The sequence below is a fragment of the Plecotus auritus genome (genome assembly GCF_963455305.1).
Source record: "Plecotus auritus genome assembly, chromosome: 2".
NCBI lineage: Eukaryota > Metazoa > Chordata > Mammalia > Chiroptera > Vespertilionidae > Plecotus > Plecotus auritus.
In genome coordinates, this window is record NC_137771.1 from 23,187,083 (window position 1) to 23,214,434 (window position 27,352).

General features: G+C 42.0%; 1 protein-coding gene and 1 pseudogene across 11 annotated transcripts in view; one reads left to right on the plus strand and one right to left on the minus strand.

Moving 5' to 3' along the window:
* Nucleotides 1-27,352, plus strand: part of LOC308240171 (zinc finger MYM-type protein 4) — a 143,705-nt gene that overhangs the window by 4,550 nt on the left and 111,803 nt on the right. The gene's annotated exons all lie outside the window — the stretch shown is intronic.
* LOC308242558 (small ribosomal subunit protein eS12-like) lies at nt 7,687-14,668 on the minus strand (annotated as a pseudogene). The gene is made up of 3 exons: nt 14,651-14,668; nt 8,625-8,749; nt 7,687-7,928 (listed from the first exon to the last, which is right to left on the minus strand). The product of its transcript is annotated as a small ribosomal subunit protein eS12-like (transcript).

Below are 27,352 nucleotides of genomic sequence, written 5' to 3' on the forward strand. Positions count from 1 at the left end.
TTTAAAGTCAGGATATTTTTTAGTGAATTTTTAAGATTGTAAAACTTTATTTTCTAAAATAAGCTTTAAAATTTATTAGGTAGGCTTGTTCTAAGCGAAATTATTTTATGTTTGGATATTATAACAAACTGTCATAAAGCATGGGATCTAATGAAATCTGGTGTCCATATATATATATATTTTTTAATATATTTTATTGATTTTTTTACAGAGAGGAAGGGAGAGGGATAGAGAGTTAGAAACATCGATGAGAGAGAAACATCGATCAGCTGCCTCTTGCACACCTCCTACTGGGGATGTGCCCGCAACCAAGGAACATGCCCTTGACTGGAATCGAACCTGGGACCCCCCAGTCCGCAGGCCGACGCTCTATCCACTGAGCCAAACCGGTCAGGGCTGGTGTCCATATTTTAGAGTGAAATCCCTATGTCTTTTAAAAGTTTACATAGAAAATAATAAGTTTTGTAAATGTATGTATTTTACCTGGTCTAGTAAGTTGTATCAGTTTCATATTAGAACTTCTCTGAATATTAAATTTGATTTGGTATGCTTAAAAGAAAGAGAAGGTATATTTATTAAGTAGTATGCTTCCATTTTTGTAAAAACAAACGGTCCTTTCTTCCTTCCCCATATATGTGTCTATACTTGAATGTGTATGAAGTTGGAGAAAGTTGTGGAGGATACAGGCCAGGCTATTACTATTGATCACCCTCAGGGGATGAGGATGAAAAAGGAAATGGAGAATAAGAGGGAAAATTTTGCAAAATGGAGAAATATTTGTGGTATAATAGTAATAATGTAGACTATAAAATGTTATCTATATTGTAAATGTGTAAAAATTGAACATGCATGTAGATAAGGAATCCTGTATAATAAAAGCCTAATATGCTAAATGTCTGACCATTCGTTTGACCAGTCGCTATGATGTGCACTGACCAGCAGGAGGCAGACACTCTGACTAGTAGGTTAGCTTGCTGCTGGGGTCTGGCCGATCAGGACTGGGCGAGATGGGCTGGACATGCCCTGGAGTCCTCCTGCGGCCCCTCTCGGGCCTCATCGTGCACCGGTTGGGTTCCTCGGCTTGCGCCCTCTTGCAGTACAGGACCCTTTGGGGGATATTGGAGAGCAGGTTTTGGCCCAATCCCTGCACGCCAGGCCGAGGGACCCTATTGGTGTATGAATCCGTGCACTGGACCTCTAGTAGAATATAACATGAAAAGAATTAAAGCATTGATTTTATTATGTGATGGGATTAATGGAGAAGTATTGTTTTGGATTGCTTTTATTTAATACTAGAGGCCCGGTGCACGAAATTCATGCACGGGGTCAGCCCAGCCTGCACCCTCTCCAATCCAGGACCCCTCGGGAGATGTCCAACTGCCTCTTGCAGTCTGAACTGCTGGCTCCTAACTGCTTGCCTGCCTGCCTGATCACCCCTAACAACCTTTGCCTGCCTGCCTGATAGCCCCTAAATGCTCCCCTACTGGCCTGACCGCCATAACTGCTCCCCTGCTGGCCTGACCACCCCTAACAGCCTCTCCTTGCCCTGCACCCGGGACCTAGGATTCCCTCTTCTGGCTGGTCACAGGCACCTGGACCCGGGCTTCCCTCCCTCTGGCCGGCCACAGGCACCCAGGACCTGGTCCCACTTTGCCCGGGCAGGCTGCAGCTGCAGGGGACTGTGGGCGGGTGGCTTTGCCTGGGCTGCAGCCGCAGGCGCCCAGGACCGCAGGGCAGGCGGCTTGTCCCTCTCCCAGGCCGCAGCCCCAGCTGCTGGCGCCTGGGACTGCGGGGTGGGCAGCTTGTCCCTCTTCTGGGCTGCAGCCTGGCTGGTCCCCATTCCTCTCTCGTGAGCTCATTTGTTCCTGGCTGGTCCCCATTCCTCTCTCCCATATGAGCCATTCTGGCATGACGGTGTGAGGGCATGACAAACATTTGCATATTAGCTCTTTATTATATAGGATAAGAGGCCTGGTGCATGAATTCCTGCACCAGTGGGGTCCCTCGGCCTGGCCTGCAGGAACAGGCCAAAACTGGCTCTCCAACATTCCCCAACGGGTCCTGGATTGCGAGAGGGCGCAGGCCAAGCTGAGGGACCCCATTGGTGCTCGATTGGGGCTGGGCTGGGACATGGGAGATTGGCCAGCCGGGGAGGGACTGTGGGAGGGCTCCAGGGCATGTCCAGCCCATCTTGCTCATTCCCAATCGGCCAGACCCCAGCAGCAAGCTAATCTACCCGCTGGAGTATCTGCCCCCTGGTGGGCAGTGCATGTCATAGCGAGTGGTTGAGTGGCCTTAGCATATCATTAGTATATTACACTTTGGTTGAACTGACGACCAGACACTTAGCACATTAGGCCTTTATTATATAGGATTTTATAATAAAATAATTGCAAAGGTTGATCCTTCTTAATTCCTTAATTATTTTTTTATCTTTTGCCTTTTTGCTAAATGTGTTACTTAAAAACATGATAGTACATATTAAAAATATTTTCAGGTCATGTACACAGTATAAATCATCTGCCCTAAGAATGCATTGGCTCTGTGTACAGAGAGCCCATTTGAAGAGACCATTCTAGTATTGGCAATGATCCTGTATTTTCAGTGTTCATCTTGTAGCTAGCAGAGGTTTCTATCCTATCTATTAAAGAGGGAATATGCTAATTGACCTCACACCCTCACAAAGATGGCGGCACCCAAGCCAATAAGGAGGGAATATGCTAGTTGACTGCCACATCCTCAAAAATGGTGGCACCCACAGCCATAAGATGGCGGTGCCCAGTTCCCTCAGCCCCCCAGCCGCCCAGGGCCGGCCTAAGGCGCAGGCAAGCCTCGGATGGTGGCTGCCCAGCCTCCCAGGGCCGGTCCGAGTCGCAGGCAAGCCTTGGATGGCGGCTGCCTAGCCGCCTAGGGCTGCCTGAGGCTGAAATAACCAGGGCCGGCCAAGGCTTGCGCTGCCGGCAGTGGCAGCAGCAGAGGTGTGATGGAGGCGTTGTCTTCCCCTGATTGCCGGGTCGCCTCCTGCCCTGAGGGCTCCCGGACTGTGAGAGGGGGCAGCCTGGGCTGAGGGACCCCCCCTCCAGTGCATGAATTTTTTTTTTTTTTAAATGTACAAAAGATTTATTGGATGAAATCCCTGTGAAGGATAAAAAGGGCTGGAGAAGAAGTAGAAAGGAAGAACCTTAAGTCTACAGCGCTGGTCCAAGATCTGTGAAAGGACCAAGGGAAGGGAGAATGGGTTAAGAAGAGCTGCAGATGACAGTGCTGCTCTAAAAAAAAAGTCTTGCCAAAACCGGTTTGGCTCAGTGGATAGAGCGTCAGCCTGCGGACTGAAAGGTCCCAGGTTCGATTCCAGTCAAGGGCATGTAACTTGGTTGCGGGCACATCCCCAGTGGGAGGTGTGCAGGAGGCAGCTGATCGATGTTTCTCTCTCATCAATGTTTCTGACTATCTATCCCTCTTCCTTCCTCTCTGTAAAAAATCAATAAAATATATTAAAAAAAAATAAAAAAAGAGTCTTGGCTAGATCAGTGGGAAGTCTTTGATGAAAGTTGTCCATTAGAGGTATCTTGCATCTGTCAAATTGTCCTGTTGTAGCACACACACCATACTCAGACATTGGCTGGGAGTAGCCTGGTGGTAGCATTGGCTGCGAGGTGAATCATGGACTGTCACAGCTTGAGGCTTACATCAGCTATGCTCCACCAGTGCATGAATTTTCATGCACCGGGCCTCTAGTCAATAATGATATTTGGTAATTGTAAACATTTACATTCAGTCATTATTCTAAGTATTTTATATGTAACATATCCTTCAATCTTTATTAATTCCATGAACAGTAGCCACTATTACTGTCTCATTTTATAAAAGAGGAAACAGGTATAGAGATTTTTTTTCTCAAGGCCATAGTATAGTAGGGTAAACCAGGACCAAGTACTACTTGAAAAATTTACTGTTTGATAACTAGTATGGATTAGAATTCACTATACTAAAATATAACACAATAATTAATATATAATTAATTTCATATAATTACAATATATTTATATATAATGTATTAACAGGTAATTATGGTATATTGTATAATTATGTAATATATAAATATACTAGTGGCCCAGTGCACGAGATTCGTGGACGTGGTGGGGGGGGGGTCCCTCAGCCCAGCCTGCGACCTCTCGCAGTCTGGGAGCCCTCCGGATGTCTGACTGATGGTTTAGGCCCGCTCCCCTGAGGACATCCATAGCGCTGCTGTGGAGGTGGGAGAGGCTCTCACCACTGCTGCTGTGCTCACCAGCTGTGAGCCCTGCTTCTGGCTGAGTGGCGCTCCCCCTGTGGGAGTGTACTGACCATCAGAGGGAAGCTTCTGCGTTGAGCGTCTACCCCCCTGGTGGTCAGTGTGCATCATAGCGACCAGTCGTTCCACTGTTCGGTTGATTTGCATATTAGCCTTTTATTATATCTATAGATATAAAAGCCTAAGTGACCACTATGATGCACACTGACCACCAGGGGGCAGACGCTCAATGCAGGAGCTGCCTCCTGGTGGTCAGTGTGCTCCCACTACCAACTTCCCACGGTCCCTCCCCCTGGCCGGCCAGCCCCGATTGGGACTGGGCAAGATGACCCGATTGCTGGCCAGGCGGAGGGACCCCATCTGTGCACGAATTTGTGCACCAGGCCTCTAGTAGGATAATAACTATATATTATGTATAATGTATATAATAATGGTATAGGTCCAGAATTATCTGGAATTTTTGGTTGTTAAAATAAATTGAATTATATTTAAATCAAATAGCTGTAAATTACTTCTCAGGAAGTATCAAATTATTTTGCTTAAGAAATATGTTCTTTTTTGACATAATCTTAAAAAATATCTTCACAACTCCGGTTTATTTTTAAGGAAATATAGACTAAATATTTTATTTTTATTTTTTTAAAATATATTTTTATTGAATTTTTTATAGAGGGAGAGGGATAGAGAGTTAGAAACATCGGATGAGAGAGAAACATTGATCAGCTGCCTCCTGCAACCAAGGTACATGCCCTTGACTGGAATCGAACCTGGGACCCTTCATTCTGCAGGCTGAGGCTCTATCCACTGAGCCAAACCGGTTAGGGCTATACTAAATATTTTAAATTTATGAGTGATTTTAAAGATAATATTTGTGATTCATTTGAAAATGTAATTATTTTTTTACTTACTAAAGAAAATATAAATGTAAAATTATAATTTCTATAGGTACTTAGAAATATATATTTAATGTATATTCCTTATTAGAAATATATTTTAGAAGAAATATATTCTTATAAGAAATATATTTTTACTATATTTTTGTTGATTTCAGAGAGGAAGGGAGAGGGAGAGATAGAAACATCAATGATGAGAGAGAATCATTGATTGGCTGCCTCCTGCATGCCCCCCACTGGGGATCGAGTTGTAACCCAGGCATGTGCCCTGACCAGGAATCGAACCTCCTGGTTCATAGGTCGACACTGAGCCATCCATACCAGTGGAGCAGTATTAAATGATGCTGTGAATTTTTTTACGTCACTCGGAGGCACATAATCTTAGTAATGCTAATTTTGATCAGTTTAGGTTCTGTCAGTGGGAACCAAATATTGTAGTTTCTTAACTTTTAACTTTTTGAATTTATCAGCCATTGATGATTCTTGCCTACATTCGTCAGCCCTTGTTGGGTTGCTCATGTTACTCTTCATATTTCCCACAAATTAATAGATATAGGGCTAGAACATTAGTAGTTAGATATGGTTGGAGCATTGTCCTGATGTGCCAAGATTGAGGATTTAATACCTGATCAGGGCACAAACAAGAGTCAGTCCATAAATGTATAAATGAATGGAACAACAAAAATCAATATTTCTCTGTCTCAAAAAATTTTTTTCTTCACCGATTATTTGTTTACCCTGTAATAATCATTTGTACAGGAAAAGCAGAGTGAATACTTATATTTTCCCCTTTATTTACCAACTTTTATTTTTTAAAAATATGTTTCTATTGATTTTACAGAGGAAAGGTGAGGGAGAAAGAGGTGGAAACATCGATTAGACAGAAACATTTATTGGCTGCCTTCTGCATGCCCCATACTGGGGATCAAGCCTGCAACCTGGGCATGTGCCCTGCCTAGGAATCGAACCAGTGACTTCATGGTTTGACGCTCAACTGAGCCACACCTGCCGGGCTATTTTACCAATTTTTACAAGAATGAATGATGACTTAGGAAATTCCAAAGGTTATGTTTTGGAGGGGATATCATCATTATGAACTCATGGATTTCTTTTTTTTTTTTTTTAATTGATTTTAAAGAGAGGAAGAGGGGTGGGGAGAGAAACATTGATTTGTTATTCCACTTATTTATGCATTCATTAGTTGATTCTTTAAAAAAATTTATTTATTTATTGATTTTAGAGAGAGAAACATTGATTTCTTGTTCCATTTATTTATATATTCATTTGTTCGTTCTTTTTAAAAAATATATTTTTATTGATTTCAGAGAGGAAGGGAGAGGGATAGAGAGATAGAAAGATCAATGAGAGAGAATCATTGATTGGCTGTCTTCTGCACGCCCCCTACTTGCGGGGGATTGAGTGCGCAACCCGGGCATGTGCCCTTGGCTGGAATCGAACCTGCGACCCCTCAGTCTGCAGGCCAATGCTCCATCCACTGAGCCAAACCATCCAGGGCCATTAGTTGATTCTTGTATGTGCCCTGATGTGGATCAAACCTGCAACTTTGGTGTATCAGGATGAACAAACTAGCTACTGAGATACCCATTCAGGGCTGACCTCAGGGATTTTAATATATTTGTTATATTTAAGTTTATTGAGTGCCTCCCGAAGGATGAAAGCTGCAACCCAGGTGCATGCTCTTGACTGGGAATCAAACCCTCGTGACCCTTTGGTGCCAGGGCCAACACTAACCAGTGAGCAACACCAGCCAGGGTGGAACTCCTTTTTTTTTAAAAAAAATATTTTTGTTGATTTTTTTTTAGAGAGAGGAAGGAGAGGGACAGAGAGAAAAACATCAGTGTGAGAGTGGAACTTCAATTGGCTGCCTCCCACATGCCCCACCGGGGATTGAGCCACAACCCAGGCATGTGCCCTGACTGGGAATCAAACCAGCAACCCCTTGGTGCACAGAAAGGCACCCAATCAACTGAGCCACAGTAGCCACGGCTCAATTTTTTTTTTTTTTAAACTGAATTCTTTTTCTATTTACCTGGCAAATACTTGCTCCCCATAGTACCCCATTCTCTACCTGTTTTTCTTCCTGTAGTCTCTTTTAATTATTGTCTTCTAGTCATCCAAATTGGAAACCTCAGTCATCTTGCAAGAATCCTTTCCCTTATTGATCTAGTTTTAGTTGTTAAGTCTTACGGCAATTACTTCAGATAGGATTTTAAAAACTTTATTTCGCCTGGCTGGTGTTGCTCAGTGGTTGAGCATTGACCTATGAACCAGGAGGTCATGACTATTCTCCCTCAGGGCGTATGCCCGGGTTGGGGTTGCTAGCTCTATCCCCAGTAGGGGGCATGCAGAAGGCTGCAGATCAATGATTCTCTCTCATCATTGATGTTTCTGTCTCTCCCTCTTCCTCTCTGAAGTCAATAAAAATATATGTTAAAAAAGAAACATCTTTTTTGATAAACAGAATCCAAGTTTATTTGCTCATTTCTTGCATTTGAAATAAAGATTATAGTGCTTAACCACCACGCAACTGCAACCCACTGCTTTAAGGGGTTTTCCCTCTCTGTTGATTTTACAGAGGCCTTCCTATTCCCCTAGTTTCTTGTCAACAACCTTAATTAGGTTGATTTGGTGTTCAGCACAAAGAGCCTCCACCAACTTGATGTACATAGGCTCATCACAGTTGGATGCCAGTAACCAGTACACATAGGTGGGCTTGGCGCCTTTTCCTAGCTTAATCACAAGGAACAACAACAGCCTGTAATTATTGGAATCGAGAGTCTAGAGCAGGGGTGGGCAAACTTTTTGACTCGAGGGCCACAATGGGTTCTTAAACTGGACCGGAGGGCCGGAACAAAAGCATGGATGGAGTGTTTGTGTGAACTAATATAAATTCAAAGTAAACATCATTACATAAAAGGGTACGGTCTTTTTTTTTTTTTTATTTCAATAGTTTTATTCATTTCAAACTGTGCTCTGATACTGTGCTCTCCAGGGGCGTGTCTCCCTACATCACCACGATAAGGTGTCTACGCATTCCCAGGGTGATGTCGGAGACGCGTCCGCGGGCATTACAAGGAGCCTCTGGAAGATTGAGAGGTTGTTCCTTCTACTGAATGGGTGGATATAAATCCGCCCACTCAGAAGAAGGAGCTGCGGCGATGTTTCCCGACGTTGCCATGTTAACACTGCTGATGGTGAAGGAGTGGAGGGGAGAGCAAGAGAATCCTCCGCTCTTTTCGGCTCCGCAGGCGGATAGAACAGCCGAACGGGCCGGATCCGGCCAGTGGGCCATAGTTTGCCCAGGGCTGGGAGAACGGATGCCATTCAGAACTTTTGTGCTAACACCTTGAACTTCACGCTTTCTTCCCTAGCTGCAGTTTTGTTCCGGTTCAAATCCACCGTATTGAGATCTATACACGTAGTTGTCTAAGGCTTTGGCAGCTTCGCGAAATCCGCACGCTAGGCCATCGGGGATGAGGGCGATCTTCACCTCTTGTAAAGCAGTATTAACGTCCATTACGCCTCCAGCAGCAATACCTTCCTCGGCCGTGGCGGTGGGTTATAGGTAGAGCCGATTCTTGAACACAGCCAAGCCTCTGCCTCCGCGCAGCTCCGCGGTGGCAGGGAAAGGGCACAAACAAATCTTTGTTTCTACTGCCACCACCCTAGATCTAGTTCTCATTTTGCTTGCTTTGTCTTTTTACTTTTCATGCCTTTACAGCTCTTCTTTTCCCTCTCCCTTCTCTATTGTTTCCTCTACCCCATTCATTTTACACACTTGGAGACAGCTTTATATTTGAAAATGAAAATCTGTTCATCTATAAGGTAGCAAGTTGGTTCCCTTAATACTATTGCAGTTCCCCAAGATAGTTCCTATTTGTATTCTTTTTCTTTGTCAAGAGACAGGTTCTTTCACAGCTTTCACTCTCCTCCTAGACATTTACTTTTCTTTCAGGGAGAGTTTCTGATTTTCTTTGTTATTATCGTGCTAGCCTTAGTAGGGGTTCTACTTTGGCCCTGTAGCCCAAATGTAAAGACAGAATCTTTGCTTAATTCCACCCAGAACAGCTGAGCTGAGACCAGGCTGTGACTTTTAAATAAGACTTTATTAAAAGTTTAGTATAGGCGGAATTAAAAAATACATAGTTGGCTCTTATTTATGGTTGATCCCAGGAGAAATGTGCAACATTAATCTGCTGAGCCTTCAGCCTGTCTTCTAGTGAGCAGAGAACATCTTTTCTTTGGAACCAAGAAGCAGGTTGAAATCTGGAGGAAATAATTTTTCCCCCTTTCTTCTAACAACCTACCATTCTAACCTATAACTTTTTTTTTGATTGTTTTTTTTTTTTTTTTTTTTTTTTTTGGTTAACTAACATTGGGAATATCAGTTCACTTCGGAGATTGTCGATTGTCTCCTTCCTTCAGAGTTGTATTGTTCCTCTTTGGCCTCAATAGAACAACCTCAGTATAAGAGATTTGTTCATTCAATAAATATTTAGTACATGTATCAAGCATGGTTTTACGGTAGGTGCTGGAGAAATAATAATGAACAAGACAAGGTCTGTGCTAGTAGTGGGGGCAAGATAGATAATAAGAAATAGATAAAATAAATTCAGGTAGTGAAAAAACAATACAGCATAGGATACTATGATTGTGAGTGATTGGAATGGGAAGAAATAATATTAGATATTTCTCTGAGAAGCCAGTGTATGGTTTTAAAATATGATTTATTTAAAAGATTCCTTTAGATCCTGTGTGCAGGACGAACTTCAGAGAGTAAGATGGGAAACAGGGTCAATTAGGAGGCTACTGGTATAATTCTTATGTGAAAGTAATCATAGTTTAGGGTAGGTGGAGATGGTGAGAATTGGTTGTGATATATTTTGGAGGTGGAGTTGATAGTGATACCATTGTAATTTAACCCATTTATTAATAACAGCAAAGGAGCAAAGGGAATACCAAATATTATAGGTATGTAATTTGTGCAGCTTTGCCAGGAAGCTGGAGTTTAACACTCCCCAAGGGGCCACCAGTCTATTCCCAGCAGGTCTCTGGAGGAAGGGACTGGATAGGAGGAGAATGGACATAGGACCAATAAAGTCTAGGTGATATAGAGAAGATAACTTTTCTGTCAATCACACCTGGCCATAGTAGGCATGGCTGCTGCAAGCACGGGAAAATTTGAGATATTTAATCCCCAAAACAAAGAAGTTCACTCTTGCTGTATCGCTTTTTCTGGACTCGTGGGACTCTTGTTGCAGGGGGTGGGTGCGCTCTCTTGGTTCCCCTGCATTTGCCCATATGGCCCACAGTCATGAGGAACTCATGCAGTGGACTTGCATCTAGCCTAATGCTAAACTGAACCCAGTTCCAACATGGGACAGAAACTTTGGACACTGGCTTTGCTACCAGCTCTACTGAATCCCCAGCTGTACATCTTCCAGGACTGGATTAAGGGAAATGGGACTTTAGAAATGCAGGGATGTAACTCCATGCAAATAAAGCTTTCTACCAAATTTACCTTCCCATGGGGCCTCCAGAAATCCTTATTCCAGCGGTACCCCAAGAACCCTATTCCCAATAGCAATGGAGAAAGACCATCCACACTTTTCTCCGATAACAGGATTTGTTGATGACTGTAGGGCAGTGGTCGGCAAACTGCGGCTCGCGAGCCACATGCAGCTCTTTGGCCTCTTGAGTGTGGCTCTTCCACAAAATACCACGGCCTGGGCGAGTCTGAAGAAGTGGCATTAGAAGAAGTTTAAGTTTAAAAAATTTGGCTCTCAAAAGAAATTTCAGTCGTTGTACTGTTGATATTTGGCTCTGTTGACTAATGAGTTTGCCGACCACTGCTGTAGGGAAATAAAGAGCACTACTGACCCCTAGGTTTTCACCTTGAAAAACTAGATAGTTAGTGGCACTATGAACCGAGATGGGAAAACTGGGAAAGAATATACATAGTAATGAAGATGAAGGAGGAAACTATTATTTACTGATTTTAGATTACTCTCCTGATCTAATTTACTCATGATTATGTAACAACTTCAATGTAATGTCTAGATTAGAGTTTCCCAACCTCAGTACTGTTGACATTTTGGATCAGATAATTCTTTGTTGGGGATGGGGGGAGTTGTCCTGGGCATTGTGGATGTTTAGCAGCATACTTGCCTTTTATCATCTATATGCCAGTAGCACTGACTCCCTATTTGTGATAACTAAAACTATCTCTAGACATTGCCAAATGGCTCTGGGGGGTGGGGTGAATGGGGGTTGATGGGTCAAAATTGTGTAGGTATCTTTGCCATATACCCTAGAACTGTCCAGAGTTTTGACAAATGCATATAGTATGGTAACTACCATTACAGTGAAGATATAGAACAGATTCATCACCTCCTCAATTCCTTTATGACTCTTTATAGCTAGCCTTTCCCCTATCTCTAGCTCCTGATCTATTTTCTGTTACATAATTTTGCCTTTTCAGAAAATCATACTAAATGGTATCGTAAAGTACGCAGCCTTTTGAGTTTTTCTTCTTTTATTTAGCATAATATGTTTGAGAATCATTGATGTTGCTGCATTTATTTGTGACTAATATTCCATTTTATGGATATACCACTGTTTATCTATTTGCCAATTTCAAGACAATTGTATTGTTTCTAGTTTTTGATAATTATGAATAAAGTCATATAAATATTTGCCTATAGGGTGTTTTTTTAAACATACTATATTAATTTTAGCAAGAACATACTACCTTTAACACTTTTCTATTTCAAAAAAAGCTTAAAGCAAAGTATACAAAAGGAAAAAAAACTCCCATTTCATTCCCAAGAAGTAATTAAAAGGAAAAAGCTTATTATGCTAGGTATAATTTCTCTGTATATATTTACTCAACTTTATTTCTTTCCACAATGAATTTTAGGCAGTTTAAAAAAAGACTTATTTAAAAAGATGAAAAGAAATAAGGACCGTGGTAAAGGAAATTACAGATATGGTCATTTTAATGTTGCGATTGATTAGATAATATGATTAGTTAAGTATATCCCATTATCAAAATGGAACAAACATTATTACATCTGTGAAGAAACAGCATTTTATAGCTAATGATTCTAAAAGTAATTTCAGATGTGAATCTTCAGTAGGAGACACTGAGTAATGTAATGAAGTATCCTCAGTAACATTTTCTTTTTTAAAAATATTTTTATTGATTTTAGAGAGGAAGGGAGAGGGAGGGAGAGAAATGTCAATGATGACAGAGAATCATTGATTGGCTGCCTCCTGCACTCCCCTCACTGGGGATCGAGCCCACGACCAGGGCATGTGTCCTGACTGGGAATCAAACCATGACCTCCTGTTTCATAGGTTGACATTCAATCATTGAGCCAAGCTAGTCGGGCCTAACAGATAGTCTTTAAAGAAAAACCATAAACATATGCCATTATCACACAGAACAAATTAGCAGTAATTTAGTAATCCTCCTATATAATAAAAGGGTAATATGCAAATTGTATCTTTGACTGGGAGTTTGACCAGAGTTTGACCAGGGGGTGGGGCAGGCTGGCCAACCTCCCGCGTCCCCTCCCCGCAGCTGGCCCAGCCAGATCGCCCCGATTGGGGTGGGCTGGCTGGACCCCTTCATATTCTGTGTTCTAGTAGAAGCACATCACTTTTAATGATGTTCATTCCAGTGCAGGTGATGTCAGCCTAATTCATATATTAAAAGTTCCTTTCAGTATTTGATGTATTGGTTTTAGCATTCATTGATAATTAGTTCTTTTTTTTTAATTTTTTTTTTAAAATATATTTTATTGATTTTTTACAGAGAGGAAGGAAGAAGGATAGATAGTCAGAAACATCGATGAGAGAGAAACATCGATCAGCTGCCTCTTACACACCTCCTACTGGGGATGTGCCCGCAACCAAGTTACATGCCCTTGACTGGAATCGAACCCAGGACCTTTCAGTCTGCAGGCCGACGCTCTATCCACTGAGCCAAACCGGTTTTGGCGATAATTAGTTCTTAATTCACTATTTCATTAGAGGTTATAAAATGATCGTTTTTTTAATTCTTTTATTTCTCCATTATCTATTAGCTATGCTTATTTTATAGAGAAGAATTTTCCCTTATCAACTTTGTTTTTCTTATTACCTTGAAATATGTTAATATAGAGAAGACAAGATAAATGCTTGATTCTTTGTAATTTTAAAGAATGAGTTGATGCCCTGGCAGCCTCCACAAATGACCAATGAAGGTTTTTTTGCAGGACTGAAGGGAATGAGAGGGATAATAAATCAGTATAAGTAGATTTACATACGGATTTATATATTTATTTTGTGTCAGTTTATTGTGCCATCTTTTAAAAAAATGTTTTTTATTGATTTTTAGAGAGGAAGGGAGAGGGAGAGAAAGAAGTAACATCGATGTGAAAAATACCCATTGGCAACCTCCTGTATGCCCCCTACTGGGGATTAAGCTCACAACCCTGGCATGTGCCCTGACAGGGAATCATACCTGTGACCTTTTGTTGAATGGGAGGAAGTTCATCCAACTGAGCCACACTAGCCAGGGCTGTTGTACCATTTTTGATCAGTGAGAGGCTCTTCTAGTTAGCTCTTGAGTAATTTTGTTATGACTCCTGTAATCTTTGATAACTTTCTTGTTTTGTGGTACAGAATGAATTAGGCTCATCTGTGAAATCAGGAACCCTGTGCTTCTTTTAGTGGAAATGGTATTTAGAGACCATCACATTTGGTGATTTTTAAAAAATATATTTTATTGATTTTTTACAGAGAGGAAGGGAGAAGGATAGAGAGATAGAAACATCGATGAGAAACATCGATCACCTGCCTCCTGCACACTCCCCACTGGGTATGTGCCTACAACCAAGGTACATGCCCTTGACCGGAATCGAACCTGGGACCCTTTGGTCTGCAGGCCGATGCTCTATCCACTGAGCCAAACCGGTCAAGGCTTGATGATTTTTTTAAAAAATGGTCTTAAATTTTATATTTTGAAGGGTTCTTTGAAGTTTCTACCCAGTGTGGAAATGTTTGTCCTAAGTGTTTTGCATGTTATATAATTGAACTCTTTTGAAGACTATTTAAAAATGTAAGTGAACATTCTCAGATGGAATATAATCTATACTTTGTTATTTGTAAGAGAAATTTAAATGAAACTAATAAAAATTAAAAATAAAAGTAAGTATAAAGCTAATATAGCAAAAATTAGAATTTCAATTTTAAGACAAAACTTCATGGCAAAAATAATTAACTGCTACAAATTTCTGACTTTGTAAAGATATGATTTACATTAAGCATTCATTGATAATGGTCAAAGCCATGGATCATTATTATAAAAAGCCTTGCATTGAAATACATAAAACAAAAAATTTCATGGAGGAACCAAAGTTTAATTGAATTTGGTACAGTATGGGGAAAACATTACCTTCTTACACTTGCCCATGCAGCATTTACAGAAATTAATCATAATTTATACTTCATTTTATTTATTTTTTAAAATACGTTTTATTGATTTTTTACAGAGAGGAAGGGAGAGGGAGAGAGAGTTAGAAACATTGATGAGAGAGAAACCTCAATCAGCTGCCTCCTGCACACCCCCCACTGGGGATGTGCCCGCAACCAAGGTACATGCCCTTGACCGGAATGGAACCTGGGGCTCTTGAGTCTCCAGGCCGATGCTCTATCCACTGAGCCAAACGGGTGAGGGATATACTTTATTTTAAAACCTTAAAATTTAGAGACTACATTCTTTGATTACAGTGCAGTGAAGCTGAAATGAGTAAAGTGTCAAAACAACCCAAACATTTGGAAATTTTAGAACTTTTAAGCACCTCTTGGGCTAAACAAGTTGAAACTAACTTTAATTACAAAACTCTTAGGAATATTACAATGAGTTATATGCCATTTGTATCTCAATTGAAAAAAGATTATAACAATGAGAGTCTGCCATGTCATAACTTGGGATATGAGCAGAGCTATTCTCTAAAGAAAAGATTTAGCATTAAATACTTTTAGTGTAAAAAAATAAATTGCATATTCAATTTTCTGTGTTAGAACAATGAAATAAACCTCAGTAAAGCACAAGGGGGGGATTAATAAAGTTGAAAATAATGTGTTAGGAAAATGAATTAAGAAATGGAAAATCTATAGATTGATAAAAATAAGAGCTGATTTTTGTTTGAAGAGATCAATAAGCAAGTTTCTGACAAGTCTAATTGAGGGGAAAAAAGAAAAAATAGAAACATAGTATTAAGAAGAAGAAAAGGTTATATAACCATAAATATATTGGAATAATATGTTGAACAACTAACAGTGCTGATTCAGATATAAATTAGATGAAGTGGGAGATTTTCTAACTTAAGTCACCGAAATGATTCAAGAAGTAGAAAACCTGAATAGGCCAATAACTGCTTAAAAAATGGTAAATAATGTCAGTGAACAACTCCCCAAGTTTCTAATCTTTTTTTTTTTGTAACTTTTGAGGAACAGTTTATTGTTTTGTTTTAAAAATTTTTTCCAAAAAAAAAAAAAAAAATCTCATATAAGATACCAAAAAAGACCTTGGTATGTTTAGTATTCATTTCTGATAAAGTCCTATTCAATGAAGCTAAGAATAGAGGGTTATTTTCTTCTTTTGTATTAAAATCCAGCAACCATCCTTGGAAATTTAGGAGCAATGCCTGCTATTACCATAATTACTTAGTTCTAGGCAATATAGTTAGATGAGGAAAGGAAATAAGAGGTGTAAAGTTGGGGAACAAAATTATTTTCTTTTTTTTTTTAAAATATATTTTATTGATTTTTTACGGAGAGGAAGGAAGAGGGATAGAGAGTTAGAAACATCAGAAACATCGATCAGCTGCCTCCTGCACACCCCCCACTGGGGATGTGCCCGCAACCAAGTCACGTGCCCCTGACCGGAATCGAACCTGGGACCCCCCAGTCCACAGGCCGACGCTCTATCCACTGAGCCAAACCGGTTTTGGCACAAAATTATTTTCAATGATATAGTTATTTACCTGTAAACCTCAAGAATATCAATAGAAAATATGACTAAGAAGTAAAAATGCAAAAAAGAAAACAATCTGGAGGAAAAGAAAAAAATATAACAGGGAACGGTAAAATGCTTAATTACAAAATAAAAATGTTTTTCAAAATCCTATAAAACTCAATAATTGGACTATAACTAGTTGGAAAATAAGTTTTTAAAAGAAGTTGATTCACAAAGTAATCAAAAATTAAAATTCCTTGAGATAAACCTAATAAATATGTGAGATTTAAAGAAAATGATAAGACTTTACCCTAAGGACATGATAATAAAATAACAGTAGTCACAACAACAACTAATTTTTATTGAGCCTTGCTTTAAGCTTATGTCTTATCTCATTTGACCCTGTAATGTAGTGTTGTCTGAGGATAACAGGAAAAGTGTCTTGTCAAGGTTATTTAGCTGACTAGAATGAGGAAGAATGGGATTGGAACTCATTCAGGCTGTGTAAATGAGGATCTGTAGCTAATAAGCTTTGATGATTCCTGGAAAAAATAGGCTGATATGCTCTGTTCCTGGATGGGAAACCCCAATATTATAAAAATAGGAGAGGCCCAGCACACAAAATCGTGTGCGGGTAGGGTCCCTAGGCCTAGCCTGATCAGGGCCATCTTCTGCCCGCTTGCCAGTCCCCAGTCCCGCCCCACTGCCAACACCCACCCCCGTTCCCCTCGCCAGTCCCCAGTCCTGCCCTGCCGCTGCCACCCAACCCTGATTCCCCATCCGGCGATCCATCGGAGCCTGCAGGCTGGACGGGGGACCAAGAGGTCTGCCTTCTGCCTGCTTGCCAGTCCCCAGTCCCACCCTGTCGCCACCCACCCCGGTTCCCCATGCTTCCCCGTTCATCATCTGGCGATCGTAGCCTGCGGGCCGGGGGGAGGGACCAAGCAGCCAGCCTTTCAGCACACTCCCCTGTCCCCAGTCTCGCCCCGCCACTACCCACCCCGGTTCCCCATAGTTCCCCGTTCGCCATCTGCTGATCGGAGCCTGTGGGCTGGGAGGGAGGGAATGAAAGGTGGTCAATGCACATCATAGCGACTGTCTAGCAGTCGTTCTGGTCATTACGCCATTATGGTCGCTGGGCTTTTATATAGGATGTCCCACTAAATATTTCAGTCAGTATTACAAGGGAGTTTTGTTTTTCTTTTTTCTTTTGATGGTGAGGAGGGTAGAATTTGAGAAAACTGATCAAATTTATTTGAAATTATAAATATGTGAAAGATAGCCAAAGTAGTTTTTAATAGAAGAATAATGGAAGAATGCAGGAGTAGGGGAATGTGTGGGTACCTTGTTCTACAGAATCTTGAATATGATACCGGTATAGGAAATGTTCAGACAAATTATCTACACTAATAAAAGAGAAAGATGCAAATTGACCATACCTTTGCGACGCCCACCAGCCAATCAGGAGTGAGCATGCAAAGTAACCCAACAAAGATGGCAGGTTAATTTGCATACACAGGCGCCGAGCGGCCGGGGGCGGGGCAGGACACAGGCGTTCCACACTGCACTAGCAGCTCCAGGCCTCTGGGCAGTGTGGGAAGGTGGAAAGGTGGCTCCAGCCAGAGCGAAGGCGGTGCCGGCAGCCAGGTGAAGGAAGGCCCATTCTTGCACGAATCTTCGTGCATCGGGCCTCTAGTTACAAATAAACAGACTCATATCCTTACATAAGAACATAATTATTAATTATTCATTAAATGGTGTTTGAATAGTCAGCTAGTCATTTGGGCAAACAAAGTTATATCATGTTCTTATTCCAGATGCCAAGACAAATTTGAGAGGGATTGAATATATAAATCTAAGAAAACAAAAGTATAAAAGTACCTAAAGAAAATTAAATATTAGATCTTGATATAGGGAATGCATTTCTAAGCATCTATACTAATAAAGAGCTAATATGCTAATGAATGGGACGCTGTAATGGGTAACAACCAGGTCAGTATATTAGCTGGGGCGTTGCTCTGGGGCGGAAGTGGGGAGGTGCCCAGAGGAGGTGGGGCCATCCTGTGCCGGGGAGGGCAGGGGTGAGAGCCCATAGTGCCCTCTTCACCAGTCCTTCACTACCCACCTACTCTGAGTGCCCCGCGGCCCACCTGCTAGGGGAAGGAGCACAGCGCAGCAGGCGGGAGGCTTCCACGCTCTCCTCTGGCACCATGACAGGGCGGAGCCGCTGCGTTGCTTGGGAGATGGGGTGGAAGCGGAAGGCGCCCAGAGAAGGCGGGACCAGCCTGAGGCGACTGGAGGGACTGAGGTCGGGGCTTGAAGCGGCCAGAGAAGACCAGAGGGTTTGGGGGCTGGGCCAGGAGCGCTGGAGCTTTGTGTGGACAGGTTCCGGTGTTAAGGCAGGACTGCAGGTGGGTGGGCAGCGCCGCACGATATCACGCGCTAGGCTCCTAGTATGTAATAATAATAATGATAATGCAATTTAAAAGAATGATAGGTTTGACTACATTGAAAAAATTATCACATTAAGAAAAATTTTTTTCCCATTCTGACCCAAGGATAGATTTTTTATTTTATTTTATTTTTTTAGAGAGAGAAGTGTCTGTGGAGGCGGGGAGGGAGAGACAGACAGACAGACAGATATCAATGAGAGGGCGAAACATGGATGGGTTGTCTCCCGTACTTGCTCTGAATGGGGCTTGAACCTGTAATCTAGTTGTGTGCCTTGACCAGGAATCAAACCTGCAACCTTTTGGTGCATGGGATGATGCTCCAACCAACTGAGCCACCTGGCCAGGACAAAAATCTCACATTTTTAAAAAGGAAAAGTGTTTGAAATATGTCACAAATGGAAACGACTATGGAGTACTGGACAGATAAAAGCAGATAACCGCTTTAAGAGTCATCTTATAATTTCTCAGTGTTCCACATCCAGTCATTATTCATGCTTTCATTAAAATGCTTGAGTGTCTATACAAGGGACCATTGTAGGTACTGAGGATATAGTAATGAACAATAAAATGGAGAAAATCTCTGCTCTTACAGAGTTTACATTCTGTGATGGGAGAGATAAATGCTAATTAAATAATGTAGAGGATTTAAAATGGAGTGTTTCAGTAGAGAAACAAAGCAGAAAAAAGGAAATGCAGTATGCTATGGTGAAAAGGGCATTGCAATTTTAAATAGTGACATTTAAGCAAAAACCTGAAGGAGATGAGAAAGTGATCCATGTCAGCACCTGAGAGGAAAAATATTCCAGGTAGAGGGAAAAAAGGCAAAAGCTATGAGGGAGGAGAGTGCTGTGCATGTTTTATGAACAGCAAAGATGTGGTAGTTTGAAGGTGAGTGAGCAAGATAGTGGTGAGTAGTAGGAGATGAGTTAAGGGAAATAACTGTCTAAATCCTTTAGGGGCATTTAAATCAAGATTGTCCTTTGCTGTGGTGACTGTTGTGTACATTGTTGGATGTTTCACAGCATCCCTGGCTTCTACCCACTGGATGTCAGTAGAACTCCCCAGTTGTGGTAACCAAAAATGCTTCCAGACATTATCAAATTCTAGATTTGGGAGCATTGCCCCCGGTTGAAAAGCACTGCTTTTCTAAATTACTGTCAGTTCTTTTGGACAAGGCTTGAAGGATGATTTATGGTCTGTATTTGTGGAACAGTGCAGAGTTCATAGGGTGACCCAGTCTCCTCAGTCAAGTGGCTATGGGTCTTTGAATTGACTAGGTCTGGAAATGGCAAATGTATGTGATTTCCACTGTGATGACTCAAGTAGGTTGGTCACCAGATTTAGGCATTTTTGTGTTACACAGATTAAACTGCCCATCTATTTCATTCCTAGGAACATCGTGATAAATTAGTCACTGCCAAAGATCCCTGCGGGCCAAAGTATTCTTATTACCGGTGTGTCCCTGCTGCCCTTATCTGTGGGGTTAAGTGCTGTCCCTTGGCCTTACTTTGGGATCCCACAATCCTCAGTGAAATCCAGAGAGCCCATCTCAATGATAACATTCCCAATAGTAATATCAAAAGAGAGCAGCCACACAGCTTTTTAAGTATGCAGAGCTTCCCTAACCAATATACTAGGTGTGCCGGTTAATAATAGCGAATTTTGTAATCAAAGAAAACCCGATAATTTCAAGAGAAACATCAAAAGTGCTTTATTCAGGAGAAACCAAGATGGCGGCATAGGTAAACACCTAAACTGCTGCCTCGCACAACAATTTCAAAACTACAACTAAAAGACAGAACGAACACCATCCAGAACCGCAGGAAAGCTGACTGAGTGAAAATTCTACAACTAGAAGGAAGGAGAAAAGCTCACAGAGAATTGGAGGTACGGCAAAGGGGCTTTGTGCGCGCAGAGAGGAAGGGCGGCGGAGTGCCTGGCTGGCTTTCTCTGGCGGAAGGGGGAAGGGAGCCCCCGACCGCATTGAACCCCAGTTCTGACTGCACTGAACACCTATTCCGGGCGAGCCCCTGGGGACCCACGCTCTTGTGGGGGGAGTCTGGACTCTCGGGCGGAGACTCGGGAGCCGGGGAAGGCGGAAGACTGAAAGTCCGCTCGCGCCAGTGCGCACAAAGGCTGCGGGAGGCTGCCACAGGCTTTCCCTAGCGGAAGGGAGTGAGAGGCTCCTGACGGCACAAAACCCCAGTTCTGACTGAAGTGAGCCCCAGTTCTGACTGCAGTGAACCCCAGTTCCAGGCGAACCCCCGGGGACCCACGCTCTTGTGGGGGGAGTCTGGACTCTCGGGCGGAGACTCGGGAGCCGGGGAAGGCGGAAGACTGAAAGTCCGCTCGCGCCAGTGCGCACAAAGGCTGCGGGAGGCTGCCACAGGCTTTCCCTAGCGGAAGGGAGTGAGAGGCTCCTGACGGCACAAAACCCCAGTTCTGACTGAAGTGAGCCCCAGTTCTGACTGCAGTGAACCCCAGTTCCAGGCGAGCCCCCGGGGACCCACGCTCTTGTGGGGGGAGTCTGGACTCTCGGGCGGAGACTCGGGAGCCGGGGAAGGCGGAAGACTGAAAGTCCGCTCGCGCCAGTGCGCACAAAGGCTGCGGGAGGCTGCCACAGGCTTTCCCTAGCGGAAGGGAGTGAGAGGCTCCTGACGGCACCGAACACCAGTTCTGACTGAAGTGAGCCCCAGTTCTGACTGCAGTGAACCCCAGTTCCAGGCGAGCCCCTGGAGACCCACGCTCTTGTGGGGGGAGTCTGGACTCTCGGGCGGAGACTCGGGAGCCGGGGAAGGCGGAAGACTGAAAGTCCGCTCGCTCCAGTGCGCACAAAGGCTGCGGGAGGCTGCCACAGGCTTTCCCTAGCGGAAGGGAGTGAGAGGCTCCTGACGGCACCGAACACCAGTTCTGACTGAAGTGAGCCCCAGTTCTGACTGCAGTGAACCCCAGTTCCAGGCGAGCCCCCGGAGACCCACGCTCTTGTGGGGGGAGTCTGGACTCTCGGGCGGAGAATCGGGAGCCGGGAAGGCAGAGGACTGAAGGCACACACGTGCTAGCAAGGGCAAGGCTGATGGGAAGCCAAGACTGAGACTCCACCCCATCCAAGCAGAGCACAGAGGCTATTGCAATTTGGCAAGTCTAATCCTATAAGGCTGTCTCCAGCACCGGACTTCTCCCAGCATAGACACAGCTGATCCTTACAGCCAACTGGCCTGGAGGTCAATTCTTCCCAGTGATACCAACAACAATAAAGACTTAATTACAACAAGGCTGTACACACAGTCCACAAAGGGGTGCACCAAGAGTGTCCACCCCAGGTTAACTGGGGAGGCAGACCCACTGGGCCAAATTAGAAACCTAGCACACAAATCTACCAACTCAGGGAAGCAGTGAAAATGCGGCGTCTAAGAATCAGATCACAAACGAAAGAAATGGAGGAAAACAAACGACTGGATATAGAATTCAAAACCACGGTTATAAGGCTTTTTAAGAATATCCTAGAAAAGGCCGATAAATATAACGAGACCCTCGAAGAGATGAAAAAGGACCAACTAGAAATTAAACATACACTGACTGAAATAAAAAATATTATACAGAGACCCAAAAACAGACAAGAGGAACACAAAAATCAAGTCAAAGAATTGAAATACAAAGAAGCAAAAAACACTCAACCGAAAAAGCAAAAAGCAAAAAAAAAAATCCAAAAAGTTGAAGATAATGTAAGAAGACTCTGGGACAACTTCAAGCGTACCAACATCAGAATTATGGGGGTGCCAGAAGAAGAGAGAGAGCAAAATACTGAAAACCTATTTGAAGAAATAATGACCGAAAACTTCCCCCACCTGGTGAAAGAAATAGACTTACAAGTCCAGGAAGCCCACAGAACCCCAAACAAAAGGAATCCAAAGAGGACTACACCAAGACACATCATAATTAAAATGCCAAGAGCAAAAGACAAAGAGAGAATATTAAAAGCAGCAAGAGAAAAACAGTTAGTTACCTACAGGGGAGCACCCATACGACTGTCAGCTGACTTTTCAACGGAAACTATGCAGGCCAGACGGGAGTGGCAAGAAATTTTCAATGTGATGAATAGCAAGAACCTACAACCAAGATTACTCTACCCAGCAAAGCTATCATTCAGAATTGAAGGGCAGATAAAGAGTTTTACAGACAAGAAAAAGCTAAAGGAGTTCATCACCACCAAACCAGTATTATATGAAATGCTGAAAGGTATTCTTAAAGAAGAGGAAGAAGAAAAAAGGAAAGATAAAAATTATGAACAACAAATACATATCTATCAACAAGCGAACCTAAAAATCAAGTGAATTAAAAACCTGAGGAACAGAATAATCTGGTGAATACAATAGAATCAGGGGCATAGAAAGGGAGTGGACTGATAATTCTCAGGGGGAAAGGGGTATGGGGGGGTTCATAAAGAGACTGGACAAAAATCATACACCTATGGATGAGGACAGTGGGGGGTAGGTAAGGGCAGAAGGTGGGGTGGGAAATGGCTGGAGGGGAACTATGGGGGAAAAAAGGAGAAATAATTGTAATAATCTGAATAAAGATTTATTTAAAAAAAAAAAAAAAAGTGCTTTATTCAAAGTAATGTCCATCGCTAGCTACACATTTCCCCATCTTTCAGGTAATTTGTGGATACCGTCCCAATAGAATTTTTCTTGTTTTGAGGCAAACCATTCAGAGACCCAATTTTCCACTTCTTCGTACGTTTTGAAGTGCTGCTCAGAAAGTGTGTGTTCAATTGATCGGAACAAGTGGTAACCTGAAGGAGCAAGGTCTGGTGAATACAGCGGGTGGGTTAATACCTCCCAGGCAAGATCTTTTAACGTGTCTTTAACTGGTTTTGAAGTGTGTGATGGTGTGTTATCATGAAGCAAAATTACTTTGCTGTGTCTTCTGGAACAACCTGGTCGTTTCACGATCAAAGCATGGATCAGATTGATTATTTGTTGTCGGAATAATCACTTTAAATGTAAATGGCTGAAATACTCCAATCAAAAGACATAGGGCCCTCGCTGGTTTGTCTCAGTGGATAGAGCATCAGCCTGTGGACTGAAGAGTCCCGGGTTTAATTTCCGCCAAGAGCATGTGTCCAGATTGCGGGCTCGATCCCTAGTAGGGGGTGTGCAGGAGGCAGCCAATCAGTGATTCTCTCTCATTGATATTTCTATCTCTCCCTCTCCCTTTCTCTCTGAAATCAATAAACATACATTAAAAAAAAACAGGGTAGCAGAATGGATAAGAAAACAAGACCCATGTATATGCTGTCTATAAGAGACCTACCTCAGAACAAAAAAAACACATTAAAAGTCAAGGGAAAAAGATATTTCATGCAAATAAAATGGAAAAAATAAAACTTGGGGTAGCAATACTTGTATCAGACAAAATAGACTTCAGACCAAAGGAGATAATGCGACAAGAAAGCACATTACATAATGCTAAAGGAATTAATCCAACAAGAGGCTATAAAACTTTTAAACATTTATACACCCAACATAGGAGCACCTAAATATATAATGCATATCCCAATGGGAGAGATTGACAATAATGCAGTCAATAGTAGGGGATTTATTTATTTATTTGTTCATTCTCACTCAGGGAACGAGTCTGCAACTGAGGTATGTGTTCTTGACTGGAATCGAACCCAGGACCCTGGACCGAGGATTTTTCCACTGAGCCAAACCAGCTAGGGCCATAGTAGGGGATTTTAAGACCCCATTGACATCAACGCATCTTCTAGACCAGTGGTCGGCAAACTCATTAGTCAACAGAGCGGCAAACGGCGGCTCGCAAGCTGCATGTGTCTCGCGAGCCGCAGTTTGCCCACCACTGTTCTAGACAGAAAATTAACAAGGAAGCAAGGGCCTTAAATGACACACTAGATCAGATGGGTTTAATTGATGTCTTCAGAATATTTCATCCCAAAGTCACAGAATATGAATTATTTTCAAGTGCACATGGAACCTTTTTCTAAGATAGACCACATTAGGACACAAAACATCAATCAGTTGTTTCCTAAACATGCCCTGAATGGGGATCAAACCCACAACTTGGGTATGTGGCCTGACTGGGAATGGAACCTGTAACCTTTTGGTGTGCAATGCTCCAACCAACTGAGCCACACTGGGCAGTGCTTTAAAAATTTTTTAAATTGAATTTATTGGGGTGACATTGGTTAATAAAATTATATAGATTTCAGGTGTACAATTCTATAATACATCATCTGTATATTGTATCATATTGTGTGTTCACCACCCAAAATCAGGTCTCCTTCTGTCACCATTTATGCCCTCTTTATACTCTTCGAATTTCCCCCACCCACTTTTACCTCTGGTAATCACCATACTGTTGTCTGTGTCTATGAGAGTTTTTTTTCTTTTCTTAATCTCTTCACCTTTTTCACCCAGCCCTCAGCAAATCTCCTCCCCTCTAACAGCTATTAGTCTTTTTTTCTATTTCTATGAGTATCTTTTTATTTTGCTTACTTTTTTTTTGTTTTGTCCACTAGATTGTACATAGAAGTAAAATCATATGGTATTTGTCATTGTCTGACTAGCTTATTTCACTTCATATAATACAGTAAAACCTGACTAAAATGGACTAATTTGGGCGAGGAGGGTGTCTGTTAAAGCTGAGAGTCTGTTATATAATAAAATAGGTTTTCCAAATGCATATGTTAAAAAAATTGACAAATTAGTTTACCTGTTTTTACTTATGTAAACACGTTTGTGTAATTAAAATCAAGTATGTATGAAAAGTTTAATTTCACAGAATAGTTTCCTATATGTATTACTGTAATTTTAAATTTGTACTGAACAGGTCTAGTACAGTGGTCGGCAAACTGCGGCTCGCGATCTACATGTGGCTCTTTGGCCCCTTGAGTGTGGCTCTTCCACAAAATACCACTGCCTGGGCGAGTATATTTTGAAGAAGCGGTGTTAGAAGAAGTTTAAGTTTAAAAAATTTGGCTCTCAAAAGAAATTTCAATTGTTGTACTGTTGATATTTGGCTCTGTTGACTAATGAGTTTGCTGACCACTGGTCTAGTAAATGCCTGCATTCACCAGTCACCATGATTAAATAAATGCACACAGCTGGGACATGTAATTGTTGGAAGTTGAATCAAATTTGGAAAGGATTATGACAGTTTGCAAAGGCATAGAAAAGATGCTTATTTTGTGTCATAAGTTATCTGAGAGAAAGAAGATGGCCAGCACTGTGTAATCATGATAAAGCTACTTTTTTAAAACCTTTTTTTAAAAAAAATATATTGTATTGATTTTTTTACAGAGAGGAAGGGAGAGGGATAGAGAGTTAGAAACATCGATGAGAGAGAAACATCGATCAGCTGCCTCCTGCACACTCCCTACTGGGTATGTGCCCGCAACCAAGGTACATGCCCTTGACCAGAATCGAACCTGGGACCCTTTAGTCCATAGGCCGACGCTCTATCCACTGAGACAAACCAGTTAGGGCTAAAACCTTTTTTTTAAATTTTAATATATTTTATTGATTTTTTAAAAGAGAGCAAGGGAGAGGGATAGAGAGTTAGAAACATCGATGAGAGAGAACCATCGATCAGCTGTCTCTTGCACACCCCCTCCTGGGGATGTGCCCACAACCAAGGTACATGCCCTTGACCTGAATCAAACCTGGGACCCTTTAGTCCATAGGCCGACGCTCTATCCACTGAGACAAACCTGTTAGGGCTTGATAAAGCTATTTTTCAAAGCAATAAAACATTTTGATTCTCAAAGTTATGTTTTTTTTGTTGTTGTTTGTTTTTTATGTTTTTTTAATTTTTTTTAATTTTAATAAATCTTTATTCAGATTATTACAATTGTTTCTCCTTTTTCCCCCCATAGCTCCCCTCCACCCAGTTCCCACCCCACCTTCTGCCCTTACCTCCCCCCCACTGTCCTCATCCATAGGTGTATGATTTTTGTCCAGTCTCTTCATGAACCCCCCATACCCCTTTCCCCCTGAGAATTATCAGTCCACTCCCTTTCTATGCCCCTGATTCTATTATATTCACCAGATTATTCTGTTCCTCAGGTTTTTAATTCACTTGATTTTTAGGTTCACTTGTTGAGAGATATGTATTTGTTGTTCATAATTTTTCTCTTTACTTTTTTCTTCTTCCTCTTCTTTAAGAATACCTTTCAGTATTTCATATAATACTGGTTTGGTGGTGATGAACTCCTTCAGCTTTTTCTTATCTGTGAAGCTCTTTATCTGCCCTTCAATTCTGAATGATAGCTTTGCTGGGTAGAGTAATCTTGGTTGTAGGTTCTTGCTATTCATCACTTTGAAAATTTCTTACCACTCCCGTCTGGCCTGCATAGTTTCTGTTGAGAAATCAGCTGACAATCGTATGGGTGCTCCCTTGTAGGTAAGTAACTGTTTTTCTGTTGCTGCTTTTAAGATTCTCTCTTTGTCTTTTGCTCTTGGCATTTTAATTATGATGTGTCTTGGTGTGGTCCTCTTTGGATTCCTTTTGTTTGGGGTTCTGTGCGCTTCCTGGACTTGTAAGTCTATTTCTTTCACCAGGTGGGGGAAGTTTTCGGTCATTATTTCTTCAAATAGGTTTTCAGTATCTTGCTCTCTCTCTTCTTCTGGCACCCCCATAATTCTGATGTTGGTACGCTTGAAGT